The sequence below is a fragment of the Larus michahellis genome, chromosome 2 (genome assembly GCF_964199755.1).
Source record: "Larus michahellis chromosome 2, bLarMic1.1, whole genome shotgun sequence".
Lineage (NCBI taxonomy): Eukaryota > Metazoa > Chordata > Aves > Charadriiformes > Laridae > Larus > Larus michahellis.
The window spans coordinates 150169576-150183601 of NC_133897.1; positions in this window are offsets into that span (position 1 = coordinate 150169576).

Below are 14026 nucleotides of genomic sequence, written 5' to 3' on the forward strand. Positions count from 1 at the left end.
GCTGTTCGTCAGTTACTTGTTTACTTTCCTGTCCTTTCCTTTTTTCATGATCACAATTTTCTTTATCTTGTACTTTATCCCCTTTTTATCCTGAAATAAAATGCTTTTTAGTCATATATTATTATGGTATTTAATTCACTATAATTATAACCTGCAGCATTGTCTATTTGTCATCCCCTTAAATAGGCTCACCTTGGATGAAAGTGCAGATTCAAAAAAGACAGCCTCACTGATCCTAAGGGGAGACGCTGAACTCCCTGAGCAAGAAGGCACGTTGTATTTTGCTGTAGGTAGAAGAGAAAGGTACTGTAGACAGGTGACTGGTACTAAGCAGGCAAGGTACCTGCCTCATTCACCGTGTTTGCCAAGGAAACACAAGGTGATGTAAGGGATCCCAAACCACCTCTGACCAGTCATGGAGCTCAAGAGATCAGATCCCAGATCCTCCCACAGAAAAGCAGAAGCCTGGGTTCAATGGTCAGAGTCCAAATCTGTGTTTGAAACAAAAATCTCTTTAATTAAATCTGAAACCCTTAATAGGGGCAGGTCTCAGTAGCACTGAATGCCAACTAGAATTTCTGGTGTCATTTCTAGAACTTTTAGATTTGTGGTGAGGTTGACTATAACAAATTCAAACTCAACAGATGAATCTTCTACAGCAAAAACTACTGTAGCTTTCTCTACAATATAACAAATATATTTAATTCTCCATGACGTAGCATCAAATGTGCCGGAGCCCATCAGGTCACTTGAGAAGAGAAAATAAACCTTCATTTCTGTAATTTTCAAATCAAAGTTTTGCCATAATTTTACTGCAAAATATCATCTTTCTGTGGTAGAACTAGAAACTCTTCCTAACTCGATCAGTAATCAAAGCTGCAAAATGCTTATGCTTGGATGGCTAATCAGAGCTGCAGACTGTCTGGTTGCTTAGAGCTAGACACGCTTTCATGTTCGGCTGAATAATTAAAATTGGATGTTTTCCTGTGGAAAATGAGATACTCAGGACCTAATTTGCAAAATATTGAAATATTAGCAGCTTGAAGACTCTGTCTAGCTAGAGAGGAAGAACTAAATAGCCCCATAAGTAACTAGGCTTTGAATTAGGTTTCAGGTTCCCCCTTCAGAAGTTTAGCTTTTCAAAGTAGTCATAGTTGGGGGACAGTGATGGTGCTCCACAGAGGTTTCATCTGTTTCAGCCAGGAAAGATTAAAAATAATTCCATATGATCAAGTGCACTTGTTTCACTCAAAAAAAATTGCAGAGTAATGGAGGACGTGGTAATTTTTATCATCAGTGCCTGGTACTTGTGAAGTGCTTTTCAATTCTGAGTCTTTTGCAACTATTAATTTATCATCAGCATGCTCTTGGGAGGCAGGCAGTAAAGTTATGCCATAGGCAGGGCTTTAAAAGTGGCTTCCTTTTAAAGTCTGAGCATATATGACTTCAGAGAGACCTCTCTCTGATTCTCCAGCTTGTCACAAGAATGTCACAGGAATTTTGAGTGACATGTTCAGACCCAAAAGTCAAGTGAAATTTAAACTCAGAGGTAGATACCCAAAATGTCTGACTCCCAAGGCTGCACAGGAAAATTTATCCAGCTACCATTTAACGTTTCCGTTTAATCTAAGCAACTTCATACTCTGGGTGGAGTCAAGTCATATTAGGATACAGTGCTAAAGTACCCAAACTAGTGGCAAATGTCATTCAGATACAGGGGTTTCAGGTTGGTACTTTTTGCAAAATTGCATGTGCGCTAACATGGATGACACACCGAGGAATTACATTCTAGGAGAAACAACATAATACAATGCAGAAATAATTGAAAAACATTTTCCCTAGTGAGTAATCTTCAGCCTCTCAGTGACATTAGGGCTGCCTCAGCTAAAACACTGTGTCTGCTTTTGGATGCTGAACTTTAAGAAAGATGTAGGCAAACTAAGAACCTGAAGTAGGTTGTTAGCAATGACAAGAGTTTAAAAACCAGGGACCTATAAAGAGAGATTGAAGGATTTGAGATTAAGCTAGATTGAAAGACGACAGGATAATTATCTTCCTATCTATAGGGATCTGATCCCAGTCTACGGTGGCCTGGCATCAAAGGGTGCTGAACATGACAAAAATTATCCTCATTTGCATTAAAGGTGCTCTAAGTGAGCTATTTCGGAGCATAATTTTCAAGTTAACAAAACACTGGAACAGATCAGCAAGGAGGATTTTAAATTTTACACACCAGAGATTAAATATGCACCTGCAGGAGACTGTATATATACTCTGGAGTTACTATACTCAGTCTTATAGGATTTCCATCTGTAGGTTTAATCTGATATCCTGCAGTGTGAGACCTAGAGGATTTATTAAAATAGGCTAAGTAACTGTGAGGGAAGGCTGTTTGCATTTACATTTCTTTGCAAACATTTTTGTTCCTTCACATGCGGCGCCAAGAAGCCTTATTTGGCTTGGGAATCAGTCTAGCTGTAATGCACTGAGTTGACTTTGTGTCTACATTATTAAGCGCTATGACACAACAGCAGCTCCTGAGGACCTGATGTTTATACTGCATCAGAGATTCCTTTGGACTAGCTCTAGTCTGGCCCCATGGACTGAATGCCCCATAGCAGTTCAAGCGTATCACGTGAGCTCCTGTAGCACAGATGTGATACAGATCCAAAAGAAACCAATTTTGCCCCTTCTGAGGTCACCCCATGGTGCGAACCAGACTGCAGTAGACGGGGATAACCAAGAGATTCACTTCAGAAGACCCAACATATTAATGTGTTGCACATTTGTTAGTTCAGGCTGACTCTAATCTATGAATATCTATACTGTATAGACACCAGTAAAGATTCCTGAGATCTGCAGGCTTTGAAACTGCTCCATGTTGGACTGATGCACATATTTGACATGCACATTTTTGACAGAAGATTATTCCTCAAGTCAGTTCCAGTAATACTATGACCGTAAGTATGACCGCAATAGCTCAGCTAAAAGTAGAAGTCATTTTTACTTGGCTGGACACCAACATTTGCCAACTACAACCATGGAGGAGTGCCCTTATATTTTCCCTCAGTTGGTAACATTGTTTTCAAAGAAGACGAAGTATCGGAAAGACAGAAAAAAAAAATTAAACTGCTAATAAATCTGGCAAGATCAGACTTATTCCTTTGGGTTCAAAATGCCATCGGTAAACAAGTATTTGATCTCATTAGACAGAAAGTAAATATAAATTAAAGCAAATACAAATGAATTTTCAGTTACATTTCAGTTACACTCTAAAAAGACAAAACCACAGGTACTTCACTCAACTATAGATGCTAACTCAGGCACTTCAAAAAACAAAGGGAGTCACTAAAAGAGTTTTAGTTTGGATCAGAAGTTCCCTTAGAGGTAAGTCTTCCAATTGCCTTCACAATGGTTTGCATCCTGAGGGGTTTGGACCATGCAATGTAGATTCCTTTTGGATAAAACTCACCTGGAAACTGTTCTCCAGTATCAATCCTAATTAACTGCAACCACTACGGGGCTGACCCACAGCTGCCAAGAATGCCAGTCCAAAACAAAATAATAAATGAATGAATAGGCTTTCATTTGTTTGTTTGCTTGTTTATTCAGGTCCAAATGGGCCTTTTTTCCTTTCAGTACCAAAAGAACCTCACATATAGCAGAAAGAATCCTAAAATAGCACTTCTGAAGATCTAATTTAGATCTCTCTAATCTGCACAGAGTTTTACCATTTCAGTTAGTGTCATAACAGGAAGTGCACTCTACGAAGTCCTTTATTACCTGAGTCACATTCATCTGCTTGGTACATCACATCCAAGTGTTCTGCATGCTGGGGGGCCCATGTGTTGCTGATAGAAGATGCAGAAGCAGAAAAACACAGCTGGTGTCCTGTTAACTGAGCAGCTGCATCTAGATCAAAGCATCTTTGAAGCACAGCACAACAGGAACCCGTCAAACAGATGATGCCAGTTATATTTGCAACGTTGAGAGTCTGGGGCTCAAATCTTACCACACTACATAAGCAAAATGTTGGGATGATGTTGGATGACACTGCTGGATCAGTGCAATATAGTGTATACATCTAGTGCAATATAGTGTATACGTCTAGTGTAATATAGCATTAACATGAAATTCATTATTGCAAATATATTATGACCTTGTAATGTAGTTTATAACAGTATCTTTATTGTAAACAATGTTTTTCTCACCCTCAACAGTCATGCACAACAGGAAATTAAACAATATTAGCTGCTGGTACTTCTCTGCCTATTTGTCTGTTAATTGAACAATAAATCAGAGATGCTTGCAATTTTGTCTTCAAGTCTCCACATGAGGTGTTCTCTACTTAACGACCACAATGAATGCTTGGGGGAAAGGAAAAAGAAGGAAAAAGTAAAAAAAAAATTTGGTAACGTCAGGAAGTTTGGTAACATAACCGGAATTTGAGGTCATTTATCCAAGAGGTAGGCAAAAGTATAGACAAGCTTCAAGTACGGGCTGGTGAAAAGGTTGTAAGGGGACACGCTAGGGAATGCATGTGAGAGAAGAAGTCCATGTTGAAACAAGAAGCCCATACCAGAATAGGGCAAAGATGGATAGGGACGGGTAGTGTTGGACAGCATTCTCCATCCATTGTTTCATTTCATTCCACCTACCGTGCCCTCCTGCGAATTCCTTGCTTTCTCTCTGTCTTCTATTTTTACATTATCTAAAAAACTTCTATCACTGTGAAAATATTAGACTGCTGCAAGGAGATCCCTTGCTTTCCAATGCTGGAAAAAAATCTTTCCAACATGGAAGCGAGAATTATCACCTCTGGTCTTCCAGCAATTTCAGTAACACCTTAGAGTTCTTCTCAAGGCTCTCAAAGGAAAGACAGGTCACAGTTGTTTTATTGTAAGCCAAAAGCTCCAAGTGTATCAAAATGTTTTCACTATTTAGAAATTGAAGTTTGCTGTTGGCTTTTTCTATTATATGTATGTGGGTTTTATACAATTTTTTTTTTCCCATTTTCACCTATGTATATATATTCAGGGAAGCTCCCTTCTCCGCAATTTTTAAAAATCATAAATATCTATGATTTTTTCTCAAATAAACCCCACATTTAGGTAATGAAGTTTTTCTCTTCCTCTGGCCTGCAGACAAATTCTCTGTCACACATTTTATAAATACAGAAATTCCTGGAGGCACACCAAAACCATGTAACAATTCTTGTAGTGATTGTACATGATCTTCCATACACCCACATGCTCTTCCTCAGCCGCCTGCAAGAAAAGTCCTGTGCTATCCCTGACATTTCCCACAAAGAGAAATCATCTGCATCACTAAAATACTAAGAAATCACTAAAAATAGTGAAAGCAACTACAGCGCATTTATTAAGTACTGCCATTTCTCTGCCAGTGGACCACTCTCCATTGTATTAAAAATTAATATAGTATATAGAATATACTGCAAATTTAACTTACAGCAATAAAAAACCTACCATTTTTCCAACAACAATGCTTTTACTGTACTTCTGTGCCCCATAAGACACAGTAAGTGATTTATAAGAATGTGAGAAGGCACGTCCAAAACCATAAGCTTTTCCTCAAAGCAGAAGGCAAGGGATCCGTGATAGCATGCTCTTGTCCACTGTGGTCAAACAGTTAGAAACCATCAAGGGTTTTTAAGAATTCTGAAAGTTTCTGAACTTTAACCCTTCTCAGTGATTCTCCGTCTCTTGCTGTCACTGACGATCTCCACAACACAGCCTGCAGGCTTCATTTAAGCAGGTATCAATCAAACTCAAACTTCACAGTTGGTATCCATCAACAGCTCTTCATTCTAACTTAGAATCGTATTTTCATGCTTCATCTAGAACAATGATAACTGGGTCGACTCTATATGATCACTGTGGAGTTTGTTTTGTGTCCTTCATGGATTTCTACGGTTGTGGAAATTGCACTTTCGTCATACAGACCACTGAACTGTAAGCAGTACAATTATCTAAATTTGTTATACGTGGGTTGTCAACTGCTATGACCAATATTTCTAAAAAAAAGCAGAATTACTCAAGGTAGTAGATCATAAGCTTTTATTCCTCCAGGCCATCCCAGTAGGCCACTGGAGAACCACCTTCTTACTCATAGGAAAAAAAATAGGTCTGATTTCCTGAAAATCACAGCAGCGTGCGCTTTTCCAGACACTGTGATAAACACAACAGAACAGTCAATCAGCAGAGCTCTATAGAGCAGATGGGGTAGGGATTCTTTAGGTAGTGCTGTGCATTGAAGCCACCAACAAACTCCCAAGGACTGTCAAATCTTGAACAATGATGAGTATCTGAGTGAAACTCTTCGACGGTTTCCAGGGGAATGTCCCTTGACACCCCAAAGTTGGGTTCAGTCAACCCAGATCTGCAACATAGTCCTTTCTCACTTTTAACAGTTACTTTGAAAGACCAAAGAGAGCACCCCACCATGAAACTATTAAGAGGAAAGTCCATCTTAAGGTGTTCCTGAATCTAAATACTCTTCTTGCCTTTATCTACGTTCACATCTTCTCTTTATCGATTTGTATCCTGTGGTGACATCAAATGCATGCAAACACAAATGCACACAAATGCATTTCTGTGCATTTCTGACACCAAAATGCTGTGGTGGCAATGTGAAGGTAGCAACAGCTACCCAAACAGTTAGTAGTTCATAAAGAGTAAGATTAGAAGTCCAATGGATTCCAAATTAAATGCCTGGAAAAGGAAGTCAACAATTTCCAGCTATTTTCTGCTAGTTATCCCACAGGCACTGCAAGGCAAATCTCCAAAAGCTTAAAAATTCATGGCAAAGAAGTGCTTTAAAGGAAATGTAGTCTTGTGTGGTTTTAGCAAAGTAGAAACCAGATGTTAATTTGGAAGTGGTTCTCATGTATTAATTAACACAAAACCTTTATGAGCATGATTTTGTGCTGTATCATCTTGCATAATAAGCCACAAAAAGGGATGGAAGCCAAGGAAGATTGAGGTTTTGATTTTATACTACACTTATAGATTATTTTACATTTTATACATACATTGCATATTATGCTTACATTGTGCATAGATCATTTACATGGTGACTCTAAAGGCAACTTTGATTTGTTGACACACCTGAGCAACAGGATGCCATCCAGAGGGACCTGTACAAGCTCAAGAAGTGGGCCCACGTGACTTTCATGAGGTTCAACAAGGCAAGGTCCTGCACCTGGGTCAGGGCAACCCCTGGTATCAATACAGGCTGGGGGTTAAAGGAATTGAGAGCAGCCCTGAGGAGAAGGAGTTGGGGGTACTGGTGGATGAAAAGCTGGACATGAGGCAACAATGTGTGCTCACAGCCCAGAAAGCCACTCATATCCTGGGCTGCATCAAAAGAAGCATGGCCAGCAGGTCAAGGGAGGTGATTCTGCTCCTCTACTCCGCTCTGGTGAGACCCCACCTAGAGTACTGCGTCCAGCTCCGGGGCCCCCAATGTATGAAGGACATGGACCGGTTAGAGCAGGTCCAGCGGAGGGCCACAAAGATGATGAGAGGGCTGGAGCACCTCTCCTATGAAGACAGGCTGAGAGAGTTGGGATTGTTCAGCTTGGAGAAGAGAAGGCTCTTGGGAGACCTTCTAGCAGCCTTCCAGTACCTGAAGGGGGCCTACAGAAAGGATGGGGAGGGAGGGAGTGTAGAGACAGGATGAGTGGTAATGGTTTTAAACTGAAAGAGGGACTATTTAGACTAGATATAAGGAAGAAATTCTTTACAATGAGGGCGGTGACACGCTGGCCCAGGTTGCCCGGAGAGGTGGTAGATGCTCCATCCCTGGAAACATTTAAGATCAGGCTGGACAGGACTCTGAGCAACGGACATTATTTCAAATACTTTTGTTGCTGTTATTTTTTAAGAAGCATTGTATAGTTTATAAGGGAGTACTCCAGTTGCCTGAGCAGTAGGCGCCAAATTTATTTCAACAGAAATCAGAAATTTCATCTTACCTAGGACAGGTGCACATTGAGCCAGGATTACTCAAGAGGATGTTACCCAGGGAGAACGTGTATGGAGAAACTTATCTGCCTAAAATTTTAGAAACTTTTGCATGTCTAAGGCTTGAAAACCAATCTTGTATTAAGAAAACAGGAGTATTTCCTCTTTGAAAGACTTACAATTAAAAAACAGTACAAACATTTCAAAGCAGATGTGTGATAGCTCATCGGATTTCCTCACCCAATTGCCATTTGCTTCTCAGAAGGTGGATTTTGCTATCCATCTGCCTTAAATTTGTGCATGACAGTTGGATATTTGGCACGCTTCCCTGTCTTGCAGCTCTGGAAGGTATTAGCAGTTGCTTCCACTGTGTAGCTGTGCCTCTACGGAGACATACCTTTCTAAAACTTGCATTTATCACCTAGCAATCTTATATTTTCTGAGACAGGCAGCATCACATCTTAGCTTTGGAAGAGAAAACCACACATTTTTAATAACTTAGTTTAAAATATCTTCTTTTGTCTGGTATTATTGTTTGGGACAATTGCTTCCCTGGTAGCTTGCTTTCAATCTGGAATTTTTGTTTTCAAATGTTGTCTGTTTTCTCCTCAAAGGGATTTCTCATCCTTTCCTTCGCTTTACACAAAGCAAAAACAACAGCCAGAAAATAAAAATTATTAAGAGCTGTCTTTCTTCTCTTTCTAGTAAGGATGAGAACATCTAATAAAGGCAGGAAGCCTGGCTTTAGAGCTGACATTGCAGAACTACTCTTCAACCTTAAATCCCTTAAACTACTCTGTCTCTCAGGTGCTCTACGAACAGGGTACATATGTTATGTTGGATATCAGTCGCTTCACCCACCACTGAAGCGTAGGTCCCTTGGTGGTGGCTGTGGCAGGAGTCTGGGGCCGTGCAGCGTCACTCTCTGACAGTAGCAACCTCTGATCAATGGATCTTGATCCCACGATCTGTGTCACCACTGTTTCAGTATGAAACTGATGCTCACAACTGTCCCCAAGGTGCTGGGATCTACTTTTTGGGTAGCTGTCAGGATCCTCACCCCTGGTGTGCATCCCCGGGTAGCAGCCAGGCACTGGCTCCCCAGGTTCTGCTGGCTCCGGAGGTGGAGGGCTGGGGTGGCCAGCCTGGGCTCCCCGAGTTTCTCCTGGGGGCTGAGACCTACCCCTGAGAGCAGACTGACAGACAGCAGCACTGACACCATGTCTGTGCCCATTTCATCGCTGTGTTCCTTCACGGCTGAGAACAAACGCAGAGGAGTGACGCGAGGTTAGCATTTCCAGCCACAGCGCAGGTTCTGTCCGTCATGGTGAACAACCTCATACTGGGCGCTGAGGAAATAGTCCTGAAAAATTTCCAGTCGTCTCTGGAGGTGTTGAGGCAGCTTTGTGATTTGCAATTGGCACTGCAGACTCAAAGCAGGCTCGCCAGGCAAGGCAGGTGCATGGGGAAGGGGATCTCCAGGAAAGACCAGATTCAAGGCAGCCTGACGCATCACCCGAGACCTGTAGGGGAAAGCAGACAACATCCAGAACTGAAGCGACAGAAAACAGATACGAGCAGCAGGGAATTAAAAAAAACAAACAACAAACCACCAACAGGCAACTGGGTCCGGGACTCAAAAGGCAGAGGTTTAATTAATTTCAGACCTAGATAATTAGCTAGATTTTTAGCCATGATAATTTAGAGTGTAATTTGTGATGTCTTCCTGTCAACACTGCTGAAAGTGAGCCTGGTGTGAAAGAAAAGTAGCTCTGACTGATGCCTTTGCCTCAGCTGTGGTATTTCTAGGGTTTCTTCCCTCTTCCCAGCAGCTTATTTCAATTAAATTTATAGAAATCTTATTTTGTGGAGTTCTTGTTTCTGTTGTACTGGGTAGAAGTCAGTCAACATAGAAAACGAGGCAAAAAGTAAACTAATTTTTAATTCAGTAAGAAGGTACATTTTTAAATTTAGCTGAGAGCATAATCAAGCTGAGAGCATACTTTACACTTCTTGAAAAATAACTGTCTCCCAAAAATTCGATAGGCAACCATTGCAAATGGTACTTGGAAGCCATGTCACATCAAAGGATCAAAGATTTCTCTCACGGAGAGAATGGCCAGTGTGCAACACACTAGGTATAATATTTTTGTCACTGAGCATACCACAGAAAACACATCAATTTTCTTTTTGGAATACAAAGATGAAAAAAGGAGAGAGAGAATAAACCGGGTTGCTGAGATCCATCTTTTTTGATGTAGCAAGAGAAAAAAACTGTCAACTTGAGCCTTTCCAGGAGTCACAGAAAGAGGGGTAATAGGTTTTATTCCTACAGATGTGGTACTTCTAGGACATAAAAGATCTTCTCTCTTTTGTCCTTCTTCTCTAGTTCAGACTGATCTTTTATTTCTTCCCCCCTCAGGTGTTTCTAGTACCCCGCCGCAGATGCAAACCTCCCCAGGCAAAGCTGTTCGCATCAATACTGAGCTGACAGCGAACTCTCATGAGCTTTGCTGCCAGTAAAGGCACATGAAAGCCACAACAATTATGTCTCAGTTTTGACTACCTTCCGTATTTTGTTCTCTGGTGGCAGAAAAGGAAAATTCTCTCCTACCAGAGAATTGCCCTTTGAGTGAATCCACACCCGCCGGTCTCTGGGTGAGGGTCTCGGAGGGCAGGATGGAGCTGGGAGGGACATCTCTGGCTCCACAGCAAACAGCAGCAGGGACGGGTCAGATCCATGCGTGGAACCCAGCACACTGAAAAAGAGAGCTTTCCAGAAATGCACTTTCAGCTTTCAAACTGAATGGAAAAAAGTTTTAAAAGCACTGTTCGACGCATCTCACAACAGACCTTAGCTGTGAGCTTCCAGGGCTTTCTAGGAGAACACCAACATCTTTTTCAGCTACTCAGCTGAGGAGCGATCATAAAGAACACCTAAAGCTAAACCCCCAAAGGAGACCAAGGTGGGACAGGGGGTGTCCAGCCCCAATTCACGGCATAAATTTTAGTACATCTTCAGTTATGGTGGAATTGGGCATTCTCCACAAGAACAGCTGTTTCACAAAGACATGTTTAATACTGTAAATCAAATGCCTTTTAAAATGTAATTTACTGAGAAAGCAAACCACTAACTTATTTGTCAAAGCAAACCACTAACTTATTTCTCGTGGCATTTGTCAAACAGCCCTTCCTCTTTCTTTCATATATGGCAGCAGTGATGAACTCCAGAGCTCATCTGTTAATGACGCTGGCCTACAGCCAGTTCATCAGCTCTCCTTTGCCTCATCCTAGAAAAACTAAGTCTGACTGTAAATGATAAGTCTGAATCCTTTCCAGGAAGGCGAAATCTTAGCAGCTGCAAAGTGCCATAATCTGGCACAAAACCCCGTGCCAGGTGTGTCTGAGGCAGCGTATGTCAGGGAAAAGGCAACTCATACCTCCATTTCTCCAGCTGACTCACTGCCACCTAGGCATTGCTCATCTCAGTAAATGCCAGAGAGGCCTGAAAAACAGCAAACTTTAACACGTCCCCTTGGGATCACTTTGTAATCCTGTTTCAACAGCCTTTGAGCCCAAGAGAACATCCAGCCCAATACAGTTTAGCATGAGAGACGGTCAAACAGGTGTGTGGCCCCTTTTCGCCCTTCTTACCACCCTTGACACCAGAGAAAATTCATTATGGTTCCACATACCCGTGTTTAAAACCTAAAAGCAAGATAAGTAAAAAACAAGGTCTGCCAAGCAAGACACCCATTTCTTATTTATCAGCAAGCACCATAAATAAATGTCTCTGCATAAATAGGAATGAATAAACCCTCTAGTTTAAAAAACCAATTGGCAAAACTAGAAAGTAGTGTGAAGCTGTAATTCTCCTACATAGTAATCCTCAATAGGTGGTAGCTAAGTCATTTCTATTTGCATATAGAGCTAAGTATACAGCGTAGTTTACAGAGACATGGATCCCAAACAGCTGATGATGTGAAGGCCTGAACTTGCCAATATTTACTTTCTGGCATGCAAGTGAAAATCAGAGAAAAGCCCTAGCAGCAAAAAGAAGAAAGATCCATATGGAGAGTATGAATTGAACCAAGTACTTGATGATTTATGTCATACCCTTAGGAGAAACAGCTTTCTACCCATATTGGATCTTGACCTGTGTTTTCACACTGCTAACCTGAAGATTTCTAATGGATTTTGAGTCTTTACAGTTTGTTGTAGAGATCACTGGGTTATTAAGTTCCTGGGCTCCAGGGTCAACAAAGCGGTTAAAAAAATTAAGCTGGCTAGTAATGTCATGGGCAGAAAAATTAAGGTTGCATCAACAAAAAACCTCTTCCAGCATCCTTATTTCCATTTAAATTTTTACCAACTGACCAAAGCTCCTTGAATTTTGAGGGCATCACCTCTTAATTGTGTCTTTTTTTCCCCTGACTGCCTGCAGGCCCTGTTTGATGATTTACAAGAAGTGGCTGCCTTTGAGGTGGAGCCAGACACGTCCCTCTCTCTTGATTACAGTAAAATTCAGAACTCGGTATAGAACCATGCTGTGACACTCAGCCTGACTAGTAACTCCTCAGCAGGCCATGCATGTTACCAAGCAGCTGGAATGACAAAAAAAAAAAAAAAAAAGAGAAAAAAAGAAAAACAAAACAAAAAACACCTCCAAAAAGCAGTCACCTTCTGGCTAGCCCTTAACCAGGAGGTGGCATCCAGACAGGGTGACCACAGAGTATGCTTTTGCAGACAGGACAACTAAGAACTTGATGTAAAAGAATACAGATAGAAAGGGAAGTCATAATGGATATGGACAGCTATTTCCTCTGCAGATAAATGCACCCTGTATCCCCTCCTCAAGAGAGTGACAAAAAAGATTAAAATTCCACATAGCTGGAATACTCCCCATACAGTTCCCACCCTGGTGCTGCAACAAACAATCTCAACATTATCCCACAGGGAGAACATTAGCCCCAACACCAGTCAGCCACATCCCTCCCAAGATGTTTGGAGATGCCAAGTGGTCATGGGTTTCCAGGGAAAGCGGCCACCACAGCGCGCATCAGGCAGAAGGAAGAATCAAGTTTTCAATATATTTTTTTTTCTGGCTCAAAGAGAAAAAAAATGTTGCTAGAAGAACGCCCAGATCCCACCTCAGAGATCTTTTGACGTGCCCCTGTTGCTATGGACAGGTGTCCTGAAGAGGCAGCTCCAAACATCTTCGCTTTGAACTTACCTTTGCACGCTGCTTCCAGTGCGTTTCTTTTCTGCCAAAAGTTTGTTATTTCTGCCAAAGAAAAGACACAGAGGAAAGGAAGAAATCTGGTATAAAAGCCTTTCTCTCTTTAATAAAGGGAGAAAGCATGTATTTTGAATCCATCAGTAAGAGTGATGGCTCTAAAGGGATTTTATAATTACTCTGCTTCAGTAATTAAAGAAGCTAATATCGATGTTAATAGAATATTTTTAGAGTCTAAGAAAAAACCTGTAAACATCAGGAAACATGTTTTCTAACTAGCTACAGGGCAGCACAAATACATAAAAATAAACAAGATCCTTTTAATCTTTGTATTTCAGTCTTAGTAGAAGTCCAGACTTTTTTTTTTTTAAGTGCTTTTTAAGGGCTGCTTCTCTGAATTTTTAAGCTGGATGCTGGCTTGTTTTTGATCTTTCAAATGTTTGCTTATTGATTCAGCTAGTTTCTTGAAGCACCAGCACGTGAACATCTGAGCCCCAGCAGGCTCATAGATACCAACACTTAGAGTTATTAATTTCCCCAGGCAGTACAGCCATTTGTAACCCGCTGCCATATGGCTCGCTTCTCTCCTCATCTTCTGTGCACATTTTCATACACAAAACCACATATGATACTCAATTTATTTAAAACACACCCTCGGCTTTCTCTGAACGTTTTTCTCAGTTGGCAGCAACCTCATAACCTGCTTCCTCTCAAGTATTTGAATGGGAAAAATCCAAAAGAGCTTAAAAAGCAAAGCACCTTCCTTGACCTGGCTTTTGAGGAGTTTCTCTGAATTTGGGCTCTG